The sequence below is a fragment of the Scyliorhinus torazame genome, chromosome 5 (genome assembly GCF_047496885.1).
Source record: "Scyliorhinus torazame isolate Kashiwa2021f chromosome 5, sScyTor2.1, whole genome shotgun sequence".
Taxonomy (NCBI): Eukaryota; Metazoa; Chordata; class Chondrichthyes; order Carcharhiniformes; family Scyliorhinidae; genus Scyliorhinus; species Scyliorhinus torazame.
Genome location: NC_092711.1, coordinates 118,833,526 through 118,850,631, shown reverse-complemented (window position 1 = coordinate 118,850,631; position 17,106 = coordinate 118,833,526). Strand labels below are relative to the sequence as shown.

The window sequence follows — 17,106 nt, the reverse complement described above, 5'->3', positions numbered from 1 at the left end:
ATCCTCTATTTCTCTGCTCTGCTCCCCTGGATGCACCACAAACAACTCACTTTTCCCCATGTTCAGTTTATATCCCGAAAATTCGCCAAACTCCCGAAGTGTCCGCATTATCTCTGGCATCCCCTCCGCCGGGTCCACTACATATAACAACAAATCATCCGCATACAGAGATACCCGGTGTTCTTCTCCTCCTCTGAGTACTCCCCTCCACTTCCTGGAACCCCTCAATGCTATTGCCAGGGGCTCAATCGCCAGTGCAAACAATAATGGGGACAGATGGCATCCCTGCCTTGTCCCTCTATGGAGCCGAAAGTATGCAGATTCCCATCCATTCGTGACCACACTCGCCATCGGGGCCCTATACAACAGCTGTACCCATCTAACATACTCATCTCCAAAACCAAATCTCCTCAGCACCGCCCACAAATAATCCCACTCCACTCTATCAAATGCTTTCTCGGCATCCATCGCCACCACTATCTCCGCTTCCCCCTCTGGTGGGGGCATCATCATTACCCCTAGCAGCCTCCGTATATTCGTATTCAGCTGTCTCCCCTTCACAAACCCAGTTTGGTCCTCGTGGACCACCCCCGGGACACAGTCCTCTATCCTCATTGCCATTACCTTGGCCAGAATCTTAGCGTCTACATTTAGGAGGGAAATAGGTCTATAGGACCCGCATTGCAGCGGGTCCTTTTCCTTCTTTAGGAGAAGCGATATCGTTGCCTCAGACACAGTCGGGGGCAGCTGTCCCCTTTCCTTTGCCTCATTAAAGGTCCTCATCAGTAGCGGGGCGAGCAAGTCCACATATTTCCTATAAAATTCAACTGGAAATCCATCCGGTCCCGGAGCCTTCCCTGCCTGCATGCTCCTGATTCCTTTCACTACTTCCTCTATTTCGATCTGTGCTCCCAGTCCCACCCTCTCCTGCTCCTCCACCTTAGGAAATTCCAGCTGGTCCAGAAAGCCCATCATTCTCTCCCTCCCGTCCGGGGGTTGAGCTTCGTATAATCTTTTATAAAATGCCTTGAACACTCCATTCACTCTCTCCGCTCCCCGCTCCATCTCTCCTTCCTCATCCCTCACTCCCCCTATTTCCCTCGCTGCTCCCCTTTTCCTCAATTGGTGGGCCAGTAACCTGCTCGCCTTCTCCCCATATTCGTACTGTACACGCTGTGCCTTCCTCCACTGTGCCTCTGCAGTGCCCGTTGTCAGCAAGTCAAATTCTACGTGTAGCCTTTGCCTCTCCCTGTACAGTCCCTCCTCCGGTGCCTCCGCATATTGCCTGTCCAGCCTCAGAAGTTCTTGCAGCAACCACTCCCGTTCCCTACTCTCCTGCTTCCCTTTATGTGCCTTTATTGATATCAGCTCCCCTCTAACCACTGCCTTCAGCGCCTCCCAGACCACTCCCACCTGGACCTCCCCATTATCATTGAGTTCCAAGTACTTTTCAATGCACCCCCTCACCCTTAGACACACCCCCTCATCTGCCATTAGTCCCATGTCCATTCTCCAGGGTGGGCGCCCTTCTGTTTCCTCCCCCATCTCCAAGTCTACCCAGTGTGGAGCGTGATCCGAAATGGCTATAGCCGTATACTCCGTTCCCCTCACCTTCGGGATCAACGCCCTTCCCAAAACGAAAAAGTCTATTCGCGAAGAGACTTTGTGGACATAGGAGAAAAACGAAAACTCCTTACTCCTAGGTCTGCTAAATCTCCACGGGTCTACTCCTCCCATCTGCTCCATAAAATCTTTCAGCACCTTGGCTGCTGCCGGCCTCCTTCCAGTCCTGGACCTCGACCTGTCCAGCCCTGGTTCCAACACCGTATTGAAATCTCCCCCCATTACCAACTTTCCCACCTCTATGTCCGGGATGCGTCCTAGCATACGCCTCATAAAATTGGCATCATCCCAGTTCGGGGCATATACGTTGACCAAAACCACCGTCTCCCCCTGTAATTTGCCACTCACCATCACGTATCTGCCCCCACTATCCGCCACTATAGTCTTTGCCTCAAACATTACCCGCTTCCCCACTAATATTGCCACCCCCCTGTTTTTCGCATCTAGCCCCGAATGAAACACCTGCCCCACCCATCCTTTGCGTAGTCTAACCTGGTCTATCAGTTTCAAGTGCGTCTCCTGTAACATAACCACGTCTGCCTTAAGTTTCTTAAGGTGTGCGAGTACCCTTGCCCTTTTTATCGGCCTGTTCAGCCCTCTCACATTCCACGTGATCAGCCGGGTTGGGGGGCTTTTTACCCCCCCCCCCCTTGTCGATTAGCCATCCCCTTTTTCCAGCTCCTCCCCCGGTTCCCACGCAGCTGTGTCCCCCCCAGGCGGTGCCCCCCCACCCACCCCACCCCATACCAGCTCCCCCCTCTCCCCGGCAGCAGCAACCCAATAATTCCCCCCTCCCCCCCCGACCGCTAGATCCCCCACTAGCGTAGTTACACCCCCCATGTTGCTCCCAGAAGTCAGCAAACTCTGGCCGCCCTCGGCTTCCCCCCGTGACCTCGGCTCGCAGCATGCGACGCCCCCTCCTTCAAGCTTCCCTATTCCAGCCATGATTATCATAGCGCGGGAACCAAGCCCGCGCTTCCCCCTTGGCCCCGCCCCCAATGGCCAACGCCCCATCTCCTCCACCTCCTTTCCTCCCCCCACCACCACCTGTGGAAGAGAGAAAAGTTACCATATCGCAGGATTAATAACATAAAACTCCTCTTTCCCCCTTTTTACCCCCCTCTTCGCCCCCATACTCGCCCCACCACTTTGTTTCAAACGTTCTTTTTAATAACCCGATCATTCCAATTTTTCTTCCACGATAAAAGTCCACGCCTCCTCCGCCGTCTCAAAGTAGTGGTGCCTCCCTTGGTATGTGACCCACAGTCTTGCCGGTTGCAGCATCCCAAATTTTATCTTCTTTTTGTGAAGCACCGCCTTGGCCCGATTAAAGCTCGCCCTTCTTCTCGCCACCTCCGCACTCCAGTCTTGGTATACGCGGATCACCGCGTTCTCCCACTTACTGCTCCGAGTTTTCTTTGCCCATCTAAGGACCATCTCTCTGTCCTTAAAACGGAGGAATCTCACCACTATGGCTCTAGGAATTTCTCCTGCTCTCGGTCCTCGAGCCATCACTCGGTATGCTCCCTCCACCTCCAGCGGGCTCGCCGGCGCCTCCGCTCCCATTAACGAGTGCAGCATCGTGCTCACATATGCCCCGACGTCCGCTCCCTCCGCACCTACAGGAAGACCAAGAATCCTTGAGTTATTCCTCCTCGCGTTGTTCTCCAGCACCTCCAGTCTTTCCACACATCGTTTATGGTGTGCCTCGTGCATCTCCGTCTTCACCACCAGGCCCTGTATGTCGTCCTCATTCTCGGCAGCCTTTGCCTTCACGACCCGAAGCTCCCGTTCCTGGGTCTTTTGCTCATCCTTTCGCCCTTCGATCGCCTGTAATATCGGGGCCAACAGCTCTTTCTTCATTTCCTTTTTGAGTTCTTTTCAAGAACTCTTGTTGTTCAGGGCCCCATGTTAAACTGCCACCTTCCGACGCCATCTTGGTTTTTGCTTGCCTTCCTTGCCGCTGCTCTAAGGGATCCACTGGAATCCGGCTACTTTCCCCTCCTTTTTCCATCCGTATCCAGGGGGAATTCCCTTCTGGTTTACCGCACAGCGTTTTTAGCCGTTAAAATTGCAGTTGGGGCTCCTATTAAGAGCCCAAAAGTCCGTTCCACCGGGAGCTGCCGAAACATGCGACTTAGCTGGTCATCGCCGCACCCGGAAGTCACTGGTGCTCTTTCATTGGGCTGAATGTCCTCCTTCTGCCCTCTAGGGATTCAATGGGCTAACCCCACATACGGTCCACAAGATGTTCCCCTGGTGCAGTGGGATCAAAATCCATGTTTCAAATACGACCAAAAAGACTGGATTAATCAGTGTGATTTTATTTTAATGTATTTAATTCCAAACTTATATAAAAGATTATGAAACATTAACAATGCAGGAAGTGAACTCTCCATCAGACAACTATACACTATGTACAAATTTTTCCCCTTTTTCATCCTCGCTGCCTCGCGATGAACAACTCCTCAAACACGGCCACGAACATCCCCCACCTTGCAACAAAACCCTCCACTGAACCCCGTAATTCATATTTGATCTTTTCCTTTTTAAAAAAAAATATATTTTATTAAAGTTTTCAAACACAATTTTTTCCCTTACAAATCAAAGAAATACAAATACAAGTAACATGATAAAAGCAATATAACATTGTGTAACTAACATGGTAAACTAACTAAATAACACAAAGTAATACTCCCCCCCGCCCCCTCTCCCCCTCCAAAAACCCAAACAATTTGCACCCCCCCCCGGGTTGCTGCTGCTGGTCATCTATCTTCCCTCTAACGTTCCACTAGGTAGTCGAGGAACGGTTGCCACCGCCTGGTGAACCCTTGAGCCGATCCTCTCAGCGCAAACTTCATCTGCTCCAGTTTTATGAACCCCGCCATATCGTTTATCCAGGCCTCCAGTCCGGGGGGTTTCGCTTCCTTCCACATGAGTAAAATCCTACGCCGGGCTACAAGGGATGCAAAGGCCACGACATCGGCCTCTTTCGCCTCCTGCACTCCCGGCTCATCCGCAACTCCAAATAAAGCTAGCCCCCAGCCTGGTTTGACCCGGACCTTCACCACCTTCGAGATCACTCCCGTCACTCCCCTCCAATACCCCTCCAGTGCCGGACACAACCAAAACATATGTGTGTGGTTTGCCGGGCATCCCCCGCACCTCCCACACTTGTCCTCCACTCCGAAGAACCCGCTCAACCTTGCTCCCGTTATGTGTGCTCTATGCAGCACCTTAAATTGGATCAGACTAAGCCTGGCACACGAGGAAGAGGAATTTACCCTACTTAGGGCATCAGCCCACAAACCCTCCTCAATCTCCTCCCCGAGCTCTTCTTCCCATTTTCCCTTCAGTTCGCCCACCAACTCCTCCCCCTCTTCTCTCATCTCCCGGTATATCTCTGACACTTTGCCCTCCCCGACCCACACCCCCGAATGCACCCTGTCCTGGATCCCTTGTGTCGGGAGCAGCGGAAATTCCCTCACCAGTTGTTTCGTGAACGCTCTCACCTGCATATATTTAAAGAAATTTCCCCGGGGCAGCTTATACTTTTCCTCAAGCGCTCCCAAGCTCGCAAACGTCCCGTGTATAAATAAATCTCCCACTCTCCTGATTCCTACCCGGTGCCAGCTCTGGAATCCTCCATCCAGCCTCCCTGGGGCAAACCTATGGTTGTTCCTGATCGGGGACCACACCGAGGCTCCCAGCACACCCCTCTGTCACCTCCATTGCCCCCAGATACTTAATGTTGCCGCCACCACTGGGTTCGTGGTAAATTCTTTTGGTGAGAGCGGTAGTGGCGCCGTCACCAGCGCTTTTAAGCTCGTCCCTTTTCAGGACTTCATCTCCAATCTTTTCCACGCCGCTCCCTCTCCCTCTATCATCCATTTACGAATCATCGCCACATTGGCGGCCCAGTAGTAGTCGCCCAAATTCGGCAACGCCAGTCCCCCTCTGTCTCTACTACGTTGTAGGAACCCCCTCCTTACCCTCGGGACCTTCCCTGCCCACACGAAGCTCGTGATGCTCCTATCTATTTTTAAAAAAAAGGCCTTAGTGATCAGTATAGGGAGACATTGGAACACAAATAGGAACCTCGGGAGGACCATCATCTTAATTGCCTGCACTCTGCCCGCCAGTGACAGCGGCTGCATGTCCCACCTTTTGAAATCCTCTTCCATTTGTTCCACCAGTCGTGTCAGATTAAGTCTGTGTAAGGTTCCCCAGCTCCTGGCTATCTGAATCCCCAGGTATCGGAAGTATCTTTCCACTCTCCTTAGCGGTAGGCCATCTATCCCTCTACTCTGGTCCCCAGGGTGTATCACAAAAAGCTCACTCTTTCCCATGTTAAGCCTATATCCCGAGAAATCTCCAAACTCCCTCAATATCTGCATGACCTCTATCATCCCCCCCACTGGGTCCATCACATACAGCAGTAAGTCATCCGGTAGAGTGACATTCGGTGTTCCTATCCCCCTCTAATCACCCCTCTCCATTTTCTGGAGTCTCTCAGCGCTATGGCCAGTGGTTCAATTGCCAACGCGAACAGTAATGGGGACAACGGGCATCCCTGTCTTGTTCGCCTGTATAGTCGAAAATACTCCGACCTTTGCCGACCTGTGACCACACTTGCCGTTGGGGCCCCATAGAGGAGTTTAACCCAGCTGACAAACCCGTCCCCGAACCTGAACCTCCTCAGCACCTCCCATAGATACTCCCACTCCACCCTATCAAATGCCTTCTCTGCATCCATTGCCGCCACTATCTCTGCCTCCCCCTCTACTGGGGGCATCATTATCACCCCTAATAGCCGTCGCACGTTGACATTTAGTTGTCTCCCCTTTACGAACCCTGTCTGGTCTTCGTGCACCACCCCCGGGACACAATCCTCTATCCTCGTTGCCAGCACCTTTGCTAGCAACTTGGCGTCCACATTTAGCAGTGAGATAGGCCTATAGGACCCGCACTGCAGCGGATCTTTATCCCACTTCAGGATTAGCGATATCGTCGCCTCCGACATTGTCGGGGGTAGGGTCCCCCCTTCTCTGGCCTCGTTAAAGGTCCTTACCAGCAGCGGGGCCAACAAGTCCACATATTTTCTATAAAATTCCACGGGGAACCCATCTGGTCCCGGGGCCTTCCCTGCCTGCATGTTCCCCAGCCCCTTGGTAACCTCGTCCACCCCAATCGACGTCCCCAGGCCTTCCACCTCCTGCTCCTCCACCCTCGGGAACCTTAATTGGTCCAAAAACTGCCGCATCTCCTCTTTTCCCTCCGGGGGTTGGGACCTATAAAGTCTCACGTAAAAGGTCTTAAACACCTCGTTTATCTTCCCTGCTCTCCGCACCGTAGCTCCCTTTTCATCCCTAATTCCCCCTATCTCCCTTGCCATTGTCCTCTTTCACAGCTGATGGGCCAACAGGCGACTCGCCTTTTCCCCATATTCATATCTCATCCCCTGTGCCTTCCTCCACTGTGCCTCCGCCCTCCTTGTGGTCAACAGGTCGAACTCCGCCTGGAGTCGTCGCCTCTCCCTGTATAGTCCTTCCTCCGGGGCCTCCGCGTATTCTTTATCTACCCTCAAAATCTCCCCCAGTAGTCTTTCCGTTTCCTTGGCCTCTATTTTCCCCTTGTGGGCCCTGATGGAGATCAGCTCTCCTCTGACCACCGCCTTTAGTGCTTCCCATACTACTCCCACTCGGACCTCCCCGTCGTCATTGGCCTCCAGGTATCTTTCGATACATCCCCGCACCCTTCCGCAGACTCCCTCATCCGCCAGTAATCCCACATCCAGTCGCCAGAGTGAACGCTGCTCCCTCTCCTCTCCTAGTTCCAGGTCCACCCAGTGTGGGGCATGATCTGAAACAGCTATGGCTGAATACTCAGTTCCTTCCACCCTCGAGATCAGTGACCTTCCCAAAACAAAGAAATCTATCCGGGAATACACCTTGTGAACATGGGAGAAGAAGGAGAACTCTTTGGCCTTCGGCCTAACAAATTGCCACGGATCCACTCCCCCCATTTGGTCCATAAACCCCCTAAGCACCTTGGCCACTGCCGGCCTTCTTCCGGTCCTAGATCTAGATCTATCTAACCCTGGGTCCAACACGGTGTTGAAGTCCCCCCCCATTATCAGGTTTCCTACCTCCAGGTCTGGGATGCGTCCCAGCATCCGCTTCATAAATCCCGCACCATCCCAATTCGGGGCATATACGTTAACTAACACGACCTCCATTCCCTCCCGTCTGCCACTCACCATCACATATCTGCCTCCGCTGTCTGCTACAATGTTCCTAGCTTCGAATGACACCCGTTTCCCCACCAGTATGGCCACCCCTCTGTTCTTTGCATCCAGCCCAGAGTGGAACACCTGTCCCACCCATCCTTTCCTTAACCTAACCTGGTCCGCCACCTTCAGGTGCGTCTCCTGAAGCATGGCCACGTCTGCCTTCAGTCCTTTTAAGTGCGCGAACACTCGGGCCCTCTTAATCGGCCCATTTAGGCCTCTCACGTTCCACGTGATCAGCCGAACTGGGGGGCTACCTGCCCCCTTCCCGTGTCGACTAGCCATCACCCTCTCTAGGCCAGTCCCACGTCCAGGTTCCGCGCACCCACCCGTTCCCCAGGCGGCGCATTCCAGCCCCGACCACCCTTTCTTTTACCAGTTCCTCTTTGATTTCTGCAGCAGCAACCCAGTTATCCTCCCCCCCTCCCCCCCCCCGCTAGATCCCCATCTAGCATGATTACTCCCCCCATATTGCTTCCGAAAGTCAGCTGACTTCAACTGACCCCGGCTTCTCCCGCTCTCTCCTTGACGCCCCCCCCCCCCCCCCCCGTGTGGGGAACTCCCATCTACCTTGCGCCTATCTCCCTGCCATCATCTTTCTGGCGCGGGAACAAAAACAGTAAGCCCCGTGTTCTCTATAGTTGTCCCGCCCCTTGTGGCGCAGCTCCCTCTGCCGCCCCACTCCCATTCCCCATCCCCGCCTATGTCTCTTCTTCCCCCCCACCGGCGCCCACATTTCTTAGTGTCCCCCCCTCCCCAATTTACATCTCTATATACATCGGCATTGTCATTTCCCCTCTAACATCAGTCCCTCAGTTCTGATCCAGTTTCTCGTTTTTAATGAAGGTCCATGCTTCTTCCGCCGTTTCGAAGTAGTGATGCCTCTCCTGGTGCGTGACCCACAGTCGCGCCGGCTGCAGGATCCCGAACTTCACCTTCTTCTTGTGTAGCACCTCCTTGGCTCGATTAAAACTCGGCCTCCTTCTCGCCACCTCCGCACTCCAATCCTGGTACACCCGTACCACCGCATTCTCCCATCTACTACTCCGTACCTTTTTGGCCCATCTCAGAACCACCTCTCTGTCATTGAAGCGATGAAATCGCACGATCGTCGCCCTAGGTGGTTTTCCCGCCTTTGGTCTCCTCGCAGGGACCCGATGAGCCCCTTCCACTTCCAAGGGCCCGAGGGGGCCTCGGCTCCCATTAGCGAGCGTAGCATCGTGCTCACGTAAGCCCCGCCGTCCGCTCCTTCCACTCCCTCGGGGAGACCCAGGATCCGAAGGTTCTTTCTCCATGATCTGTTTTCTAGGACTTCAATCCTTTCAATGCACTTTTTGTGGAGCGCCTCGTGCGTCTGTGTTTTGACCGCCAGGCCCAGGATCTCGTCTTCATTGTCCGTCACCATCTGCTCCACCACGCGGAGCTCCATCTCCTGGGTCTTTTGTGCCTCCTTAAGCCCCTCAATTGCTTGTAGCATCGGGGCCAGCACCTCCTTCTTAAGCAGCTCCACACACCGTCTCAAAAATTCGTCTTGGTCCGGCCCCCATGTCGCCTGGGCTCTCTCCGCCGCCATCTTGCTCCTTTTTCCTTCTGCCCCTGTCCTCGAGGATTCTTCGCGATCTGGCCGCCGCCGCCGATATTTTTCTTTTTCGTTGGGGGGACTCCCTGTTGTCTCACCCCACACCGGGTTTCGTCCCGAAAAAATTCCCCGTTGGGGCTCTTAAAAGAGCCCGAAGGTCCGTTCGAGCTGGAGCCGCCGAAACGTGCGGCTTAGCTGGTCATCGCCGCAACCGGAAGTCCTATTTGATCTTTTCCAACCAACGTAACTCATATAAGTCACCCAGCCAGGCTGCTACACCCACTGGCATTGCTGACCACCACTCCAATTAAATTCTTCACCGGGCAATCAGAGAGGCGAAGGCCACAACATTGGTCTTCCATCCCTCTATCAGCTCCGGCTTCTCTAATATCCCAAATATCACGATTGAAGGGTCTGGCTCAACCTCCTCCCCCACTATCCTTGTTAGCACCACAAACACTCCTGCCTAGAATCTCTCCGGCCTTCGCAGCCTCAGAACATTTGTGCGTGGTTCGCTGGGTCCTGACCCACATTTCTCACACTCGTGTTCCAACTCCTGGAAGAATCCACTCATTCTTGTCCGAGTCATATATACCCTAGGTACCACCTTGAACTGTATCAGGCTCACCCTTTCACATGAGGAGGTCGTATTAACCCTTCATAGTGCCTCACTCCATACTCCACAGTTTATCTCTCCTCCGAATTTCCCCTCCCACATCTCCTTAATCTTCACCACCTACTCACCTCCCTGCTCTCCCATCCACCTGTATATGTTCCCGATCCTGTCCTCCCTTATACGTCCGGAGCAGCAGTCGCTCCAACAAGATGGACCTCAGTAACCTGGGTAACGTTTTCCAAACCTTTTGTGCAGAATCTCTTACCTGCAGTTTTCTAAACTCTCATCCTCTTGGGAGCCCTACCCTCTCCTTCGGTTCCTCTATACTGGCAAACCAGGTACAAATCCCTCATCTTAAGCTTCTCTCCACTTCATATACATGCCGTCTATTCACCCCTGGCTTGAAACCGTGGTTTTTGCACAGCGGCGCCAACACCGACATCCCTTCTATCCTGAAATGCCTCCTCAGCTGCTTCCACACCTTTACTGTGGACTGCTCCACCAGGCTCTCCATGTATTTCCTTGGTGCCATTGGCAATGCCGCCATATCCCTCAAGCTGGACTCCCTACAGGATTCTTCCTCCACCCTAACCCATTCTGCCTTCCCTCCTTCCCACCACCACCTCACCTTCTCCACATTCGCCGCCCAGTAACAATACAGCGGGTTTGGCAACACCAAGCCTCCCTTCTGCCTCTATCTCTGTAAAACGGTCCTCTTACCCTTGGCACCTTCCCTGCCCATACAAAATCTGAAATAATGATATCCAGTTTTTGAAAGAAGACCTTCGATACAAATATCGGAAGTTTCTGGAATATGTATAGGAACCTCAGCAAAATGTTCATCTTCACCACTTTGACCCTCCCTGCCAGAGTCAAATGCAGCGTGTCCCACCTCTTCAGATGCTCACTGACCTCCTCCACCAGTTTTGTTAAATTCCATTTATGTAGCTTCGCCCATTGCCTCGCTACTTGAATCCCTACTTGTCTCTGGCCACCTAGGTTGGCTCGCCGACCCAGCTTGTTCACCAGGAACACTTTGCTTTTCCCTACATTTAACTTTTATCCCGAGAACACCCCAAACCTCCCCAACAGGCCCATAATCCTCTCCATGCTCTCCAGCGGGTCCGTTGCATGCAATAGCAGGTTGTCCATGTATAGCGACACCAGATAATGATTAAGATAATGAATGGCTTAGATAGGGTGGATGTAGGGAAGTTGTTTCCATTAGCAGGGGAGACTAGGACCCGGGGGCACAGCCTTAGAATAAAAGGGAGTCACTTTAGAACAGAGATAAGGAGACATTTCTTCAGCCAGAGAGTGGTGGGTCTGTGGAATTCATTGCCACAGAGGGCGGTGGAGGCCGGGACGTTGAGTGTCTTTAAGACAGAAGTTAATAAATTCTTGATTTCTCGAGGAATTAAGGGCTATGGAGAGAGAGCGGGTAAATGGAGTTGAAATCAGCCATGATTGAATGGTGGAGTGGACTCGATGGGCCGAATGGCCTTACTTCCGCTCCTATTTCTTATGGTCTTATGGATGCTGCCTATGTCCCCTCATAACCCCTTGGCATTCTGTCGACCCCCAAAGAGCCATTGACAGAGGCTCTATAGCTAGTGCAAATAGAAGCGGTGTCAATGGGCACCCCTGCCTTGTCCCCTGTGCAGTTCAAAGTTTCGCAAACCCATATCGTTGGTCCGCCACCGGTACCATGTATAACAGGCTTAATCCCGAACCTTCCCAGGACCTCAAACAGGTACCATCGCTCCACCTGGTCAAAAGCCTTTTCCGCATTCATGGGCACCATTACCTCTGGTACCCAAGCTCTCGACGGGGTCATGATCACGTTTACCAGCCTCCTTATATTACTAGAAAGATGCCTGCCCTTTACAAAGCCTGTTTGATCCTCCACAACCACCCCCGGGGCCCAACCTTCCCTCCACCAGCTTAGCCAGCATTTTCACGGCTGTATTTAACAGCGATATGGGCCCACATTCCAACGGGTCTTTCCCCTTCAGTGGTATCAATGTGATTGTTTCCTGCGTCATCGTCTCCTGAAGCTCCCCCTTCTCCACGGTTCATTAAACGCCCCAAGAGATGTGGCACCAGGTCCATTGTCAACTCCTTATAAAAGTCCGCTGGGTAACCGTCGGGCTCTGGGGCCTTCCCCAACTTCATACCCCTTATACTGTCCAATACCTTCCTCAGCCCCAAGGGCTCCTCCAGCACCGCCTCTTCTCTTCCTCGAACTGAAAATTCCAGTCTGTCTAAAAAACACCCCCCCCCCTTCACCCACCCATGTCCACCCTGTAGAGCTCCTTATAATAATCATAAAACCCTCATTTATCTTCCCCAGTTCCGACACCACATCCCTTGCCTCAGTCACTATCCCCAACATTTCCCTGGATGCGGCCTGCCTCCATAGCTGATGCGCCAACATTCGACTCGCCTTCTCCCCATATTCGTACTGGACCCCCCTTGCCGTAAGCAGCTGTCCTACCGCCCTCCCCATCATCAATCTATCAAATTGCCCCTGCAACCTTTTCCTCCTCGCCAATCCCTCCATGGTGGGCACCCTCGCGTACTCTCGATCTACCTCAACTATCTCCTTCATTAGCCGCTCATCCTCCTCCCTCCTTTCCCTGTCCGCATGTGCCTTGAACAAGATAATCTCCCCTCGGACCACCGCTTTCAGTGCATCCCAAAATGTGGCCACCCACCAAATCTCCCTGTTTTGGTTCAATTCTACATCATCTTCAATCACAGTCTGCACTTTATCACAAAATCCTCTATCTGCCAACAAACCCGAATCGAGCCGCCACCCCGGCCTCTGCTCCCATCCCGATCTCAGCTGTATCTCCAACCAATGGGGCGTGTGGTCCGGGTTTACCATCCCCCGCGTACTCTGCCCCTCCACCCTGACCAAGACTGTCCAGCTCAGCACAAAAAAGTTGGTTCTTGAATACACCCTATAAACATGAGAAAAAGGAATACTCCCTTCCTCCTGGGTTCTCGAAGCGCCACAGTAATCAGTCTGATTGCTGTTTGTGGAATCTTATTTTGAGCAAAATGGCCGTTGTGAAACAGTAACCATTTGTATCTATATAACTCAATTAATGTAAAAAAATGTTTCAAGGTGTGTCAGAGGAGGTTCGTAAAGAATACATTGACATTGAGTCACATAGGGCGATATTTGGGTAGATAGCCAAAACCTCGATTGGAGAGGAGATAATAACAGGAATTTTTCATCAGGAGAGGGAGCTGGAGAAGTTTTGGTTTTATTCCTCAGCCCCACCACCAATGGTGGAGTGATTAAAATCAGGGATGACAAAGAAGCCAGATTGAGAAGAGTGACGATATCTCAGAGGATTGTGCGACTGGAGATTGTAGAGACAGGGAGGGACAGGACTGTGCAGGAACTTGAAAACAATAATTCATATTTTAAAATCAAGGCATTACTTGACCAGGAGCCAATGGAGGACAGTGAATAGGACTTGGGTGTGAGAAAGTACAAGGGCAGCAGAGATTAGAATAATCTCACGTTTCCGTGTGGGAGTGGGGTGAATGGGAGAGGCTGGTCAGGAATGTATTGGAATCAGGTCTAAAGGTGACACAGGCATGGATGAGGGTTTCAGCAGCATATGAGTCGGGATGGGGGTGAAGACAGGCTAGAGTTTGGAGATTGAAATATCTGGTATCAGTAATGGTCTGGATATGTGGTCAGAAACTCATCTTGGGGTCAGATCTGACACGGAGATTGTGCAGAGTGCGGTTCAGCCCCAGACAGTTCCCAGGGAGAGGGATGGACTCGAGAGTTAGGGAACGGAATTTCTAATGATGACTGAAGACAATGGCTTTGATCTTCCCAATTTTTAATTGGAGGAAATTTCTGCTCATCCAGTATTGGATGTGGGATAAGCAGTTTGATAATTTAGTGACAGTGAGGAATGGAGAGGGATGGTGGTGAGGTAGAGCTGGGTGTTGTTAGTGTATGAAATGAAAATGAAATGAAAATCGCTTATTGTCACAAGTAGGCTTCAAATGAAGTTACTGTGAAAAGTCCCTAGTCGCCACATTCCGGCGCCTGTTCGGGGAGGTTGGTACGGGAATTGAACCGTGCTGCTGGCCTGCCTTGGTCTGTTTTCAAAGCCAGCGATTTAGCCCTGTACTAAATACATGTGAAAACTAACACGGTGCTTTTGAATGATGTCACCTAGTGGCAGCGTGTAGATGGGGAAATAGGAGGGGCTGAGGATAGATCCTTGGGGAACATCAAGTACAAGGACTTTGGAGAAGAAAGGGAGGTTGGAGTTGGGCAGTAGTTTGCAATCACGGTGGGGCTTTTTAGGATGGGTGGTGACAGTGGATTTAATGGCGAGACGAACTGAATGAAACAAGAGAGAGAACTGTGAACAAAGCAGTTGTGTGGAGAAGTTGGATGATCCGAGTTTAGCGAGAATAGTGTCAAGGGAGCAGAAGGCAGGTCTCGTGGATAAGGTAAGCTCTGAGATGGATAGAGGTTAGGAGAGAAACTAGAGAAATATGAGAGTTCAGGGCTCAGGCAAGGGGAATTAGAGAGACAGTTTGGCCCTGTGAGCTGGTGGGAGGAAAACAGCAGAGATAACTGATCAGATTGTCTCACTCTTAGTGATAAATAAGCTCCATCAGCTCATCACACTTGTTGTTGGTGGTGAGAATAGAGACAGGGGAGAGGGAGAGCATTTCAGAAGGAACTAAGTTGTATAAAAGATATTAAAAAGATTTGTCAGCATGTGTTTAACTTCATTTGACTTTTACCCAGAATATTGCCACCAATAACTGCGATGAAATTTATTAACAGAAACAGACGCCAATTAACATGTTTACAGTCTGTATGTAACTAACAGCAAAATTCAAGCCCAGCAGTCACTTGTGAAGTCGCTGATGTGTCAGCAGGTTGGATTTCTGAGTGAATCTCTTCCCACACTCGGAGCAGGTGAACGGCCTCTCTCCAGTGTGAACTCTCTGATGTACGGTGAGGTGAGATGATCGCCTGAACCCAGTTCTACAATGAGAGCAACTGAATGGTCTCTCATCTGTGTGAACACATTGATTTTTCATCTGGAATGTTTATAGCACTTCTGGACATTTAAAAGGTCTCTCCTCAGTGTGAAGTCGCTGGTGCAAAATGAGTTGAGATGATCACCTGACCCCAGTCCCGCTGATGTATCATGAGGTGGAATGATTGACTGAAACCTTTCCCACACTCAGAGCAGGTGAACAGCTTTTCCTCAGTGTGAAGTCGCTGGTGTATCTGTATGATGTATGACTGAGGGAATCCTTTCCCACACACACAACAGGTGAACGGCCTCACCCCAGTGTGATTGCGTTCATGAATTTACAGTTCATAGGGGTAATTGTATCCTTTCCCACAGTCCCCGCATTTCCATGGTTTTTCCCCAGTGTGACTCCGCTTATGTCTCGACAGACAGCTGATTGTCTAAATCCTCGTCCACACACACAACACACGCACGGTTTGTCCCCACTGAGAATGGTGCTTTTTCCTTCCATGTTCAAAATGTATTCCGGTTCCAATAAATTGGGCGATTCCATCAGCTCCTGAAGTTTCCGGAGGCAAATCCTCCCCTTCTTATACCCTGTGAAACGGATTTAAAACAGAAAATACGGAGTGAGAGAGAATGCACAAAAACACAAGGCAGCTTGTGAAATTGAGCTGAATGAATCTGGTCATTTGTGGGCCTTGGATTGGGAAAAAGTGACCAAGAAAACTGCTGAATTGTCATAAAACCCCAATGTCTTTCAGGGAAGGGAGCCTGCCACCTCGTCTGGGCCGACACAAACCTCGAGACATTTTGGGAGTAGAAGGGGAGAAATAGAGGTGGAGAGGCAGGAGGTGAAAGAGACAGATTTTATATAACTACAACCTGAACAATAACTTTTGACAAAATCTCAAACCCTCAACTTTCCCAAGGTTACAGGTGTATTTGAAAACCATCACCTCCAATTCACACATCAACCAGACTTGTCTGACATTTAGAACTGGGTGAACAGAGATTTCCTCCAATTAAACATTGGAAACAGCAAAGCCATTGTCTTCAGTCCCCGATACAAACTCCATTCTCTGGGCACCATCTCCACCCCTCGCCCTGGTAACTGTGTTTATTTTATCCTTTCACAGCGTGTGGGTATTGCTGGCTGGGCCAGCATTCATTGCCCATCCCTAATTTCCCTGACCAAAGCCTTATGTAGTCGCAAAAAGTTGGTTTACAGGTGCAACAGGTGATTAAGAAGGTAAATGGAATTTTGTCCTTCATTGCTAGAGGGATGGAGTTTAAGACTCAGGAGGTTATGCTGCAATTGTATAAGGTGATAGTAAGGCCACACCTGGAGTATTGTGTTCAGTCTTGGTCTCCTTACCTGAGAAAGGACGTACTGGCGCTGGAGGGTGTGCAGAGGAGATTCACTAGGTTAATCCCAGAGCTGAAGGGGTTCGATTACGAGGAGAGGTTGAGTAGACTGGGACTGTACTCGTTGGAATTTAGAAGGATGAGGCGGGATCTTATAGAAACATATAAAATTATGAAGGGGATAGGATAGATGCGGGCAGGTTGTTTCCACTGGCGGGTGAAAGCAGAACTAGGGGGCATAGCCTCAAAATAAGGGGAAGTACATTTAGGACTGAGTTTAGGAGGAACTTCTTCACCCAAAGGGTTGTGAATCTATGGAATTCCTTGCCCAGTGAAGCAGTGGAGGCTCCTTCATTAAATGTTTTTAAGATAAAGATAGATCGTTTTTTGAAGAATAAAGGGATTAAGGGTTATGGTGTTCGGGCCGGAAAGTGGAGCTGAGTCCACAAAACATCAGCCATGATCTCATTGAATGGTGGAGCAGGCTCGAGGGGCCAGATGGCCTACCCCTGCTCCTAGTTCATATGTTCTAAGTACATAAACTTTGCAATTCTCCAGTCGGCCAGCAGCTCCAGGAAAGAACGGGAGATTATTG

The 17,106-nt window shown here is 51.1% G+C and overlaps 1 long non-coding RNA gene across 1 annotated transcript in view; it reads right to left on the bottom strand.

Annotated features, from left to right (window-relative positions):
• Nucleotides 1–14,919: 14,919 nt before the first annotated feature.
• The window catches only part of LOC140419600 (uncharacterized), a 43,581-nt gene continuing 41,394 nt past the window's right edge, over nucleotides 14,920–17,106 (bottom strand). The window contains exon 3 of the long non-coding RNA XR_011945892.1: nucleotides 14,920–15,740. This is a non-coding gene — a long non-coding RNA (uncharacterized lncRNA). The remainder of the gene's footprint in view (nucleotides 15,741–17,106) is intronic.